Below are 2,500 nucleotides of genomic sequence, written 5' to 3' on the forward strand. Positions count from 1 at the left end.
TAGAGTTTTCGTTGTTTGCGACGCGTTAGCAAGGCCAAGCTTTCAGAGCATGTTCCCGGCATAACTGCCATCGATACCAATAACAGTCCGACGCGGAAACCTCGAAGGGCTGGCGAAATCTGAGGATGGCCTTGAGCGTGGTGCTCGTCGTAGGCTCGGCAGGAGAGATGCGTGGGCGCCCGCCGAGCCCCGCCCTGGCCGTGTAAGGTTGGCCTAAAATTTTGCCATCCAGGGTGGTTCACGCCGAGACTATATATTAGAGGGGGTTCTACCTTGCAGGCGTGTACGGGGAACTCACTTGCTCGGCGGCAGAGGCGTGTTGGGCGCCCGTTGGCTGCCCGGGGAGAGTCGCTGTCAAGAACTTGGTCATATTTTTGAGCAGACCTGCGGGGCCGGCCTGGAGTGCCGTGCTCGCAGCAGGCTCGCCGGGTAAGATGGGTGGGCGCCCGCCGAGCGCCCGACGTGGCCGTGTAAGGGTGGCTTGAAATTTCGCCCTCCATGGTGGTTCACGCCGAGACTATATATAGGAGGGAGGTGTGTCTCGCAAGTGTGTACGGGGAAGGCGTTTGCCCGGCGGCAGAGGCGTGTTGGGCCCCCGTTGGCTGCCCCGGGGAGAGTCGCTGTCAAAAACTTGTTCATTTTGGGGGGAGCAGGCGGTCGGGGCCGGACTCGAGTGCGTTGCTCGTGGTCGGCTCGGCGGGAGAGATGCGTGGGCGCCCGCCGAGCGCCCGCCGTGGCCGTGTAAGGGTGGCTTGAAATTTCGCCCTCCATGGTGGTTCACGCCGAGACTATATATATATATATAGGAGGGAGGTGTGTCTCGCAAGTGTGTACGGGGAAGGCGTTTGCCCGGCGGCAGAGGCGTGTTGGGCCCCCGTTGGCTGCCCCGGGGAGAGTCGCTGTCAAAAACTTGTTCATTTTGGGGGGAGCAGGCGGTCGGGGCCGGCCTCGAGTGCGGTGCTCGCGGTCGGCTCGGCGGGAGAGATGCGTGGGCGCCCGCCGAGCGCCCGGCGTGGCCGTGTAAGGGTGGCTTGAAATTTCGCCCTCCATGGTGGTTCACGCCGAGACTATATATATAGGAGGGAGGTGTGTCTCGCAAGTGTGTACGGGGAAGGCGTTTGCCCGGCGGCAGAGGCGTGTTGGGCCCCCGTTGGCTGCCCCGGGGAGAGTCGCTGTCAAAAACTTGTTCATTTTGGGGGGAGCAGGCGGTCGGGGCCGGACTCGAGTGCGGTGCTCGCGGTCGGCTCGGCGGGAGAGATGCGTGGGCGCCCGCCGAGCGCCCGACGTGGCCGTGTAAGGGTGGCTTGAAATTTCGCCCTCCATGGTGGTTCACGCCGAGACTATATATAGGAGGGAGGTGTGTCTCGCAAGTGTGTACGGGGAAGGCGTTTGCCCGGCGGCAGAGGCGTGTTGGGCCCCCGTTGGCTGCCCCGGGGAGAGTCGCTGTCAAAAACTTGTTCATTTTGGGGGGAGCAGGCGGTCGGGGCCGGCCTCGAGTGCGTTGCTCGTGGTCGGCTCGGCGGGAGAGATGCGTGGGCGCCCGCCGAGCGCCCGGCGTGGCCGTGTAAGGGTGGCTTGAAATTTCGCCCTCCATGGTGGTTCACGCCGAGACTATATATAGGAGGGAGGTGTGTCTCGCAAGTGTGTACGGGGAAGGCGTTTGCCCGGCGGCAGAGGCGGGTTGGGCCCCGTTGGCTGCCCCGAGGAGAGTCGCTGTCAAAAACTTGTTCATTTTGGGGGGAGCAGGCGGTCGGGGCCGGCCTCGAGTGCGGTGCTCGCGGTCGGCTCGGCGGGAGAGATGCGTGGGCGCCCGCCGAGCGCCCGACGTGGCCGTGTAAGGGTGGCTTGAAATTTCGCCCTCCATGGTGGTTCACGCCGAGACTATATATAGGAGGGAGGTGTGTCTCGCAAGTGTGTACGGGGAAGGCGTTTGCCCGGCGGCAGAGGCGTGTTGGGCCCCCGTTGGCTGCCCCGGGGAGAGTCGCTGTCAAAAACTTGTTCATTTTGGGGGGAGCAGGCGGTCGGGGCCGGCCTCGAGTGCGTTGCTCGTGGTCGGCTCGGCGGGAGAGATGCGTGGGCGCCCGCCGAGCGCCCGACGTGGCCGTGTAAGGGTGGCTTGAAATTTCGCCCTCCATGGTGGTTCACGCCGAGACTATATATAGGAGGGAGGTGTGTCTCGCAAGTGTGTACGGGGAAGGCGTTTGCCCGGCGGCAGAGGCGTGTTGGGCCCCCGTTGGCTGCCCCGGGGAGAGTCGCTGTCAAAAACTTGTTCATTTTGGGGGGAGCAGGCGGTCGGGGCCGGCCTCGAGTGCGTTGCTCGTGGTCGGCTCGGCGGGAGAGATGCGTGGGCGCCCGCCGAGCGCCCGGCGTGGCCGTGTAAGGGTGGCTTGAAATTTCGCCCTCCATGGTGGTTCACGCCGAGACTATATATAAGAGACTGTCCCGTCTCTGCTCTGTCGGCGCTGTGGCGTTTGGTCCCGTTGGCCGATTTTGCCACTTC

This window comes from Ptychodera flava, chromosome 7 (genome assembly GCF_041260155.1).
Source record: "Ptychodera flava strain L36383 chromosome 7, AS_Pfla_20210202, whole genome shotgun sequence".
NCBI classification, from domain to species: Eukaryota; Metazoa; Hemichordata; class Enteropneusta; family Ptychoderidae; genus Ptychodera; species Ptychodera flava.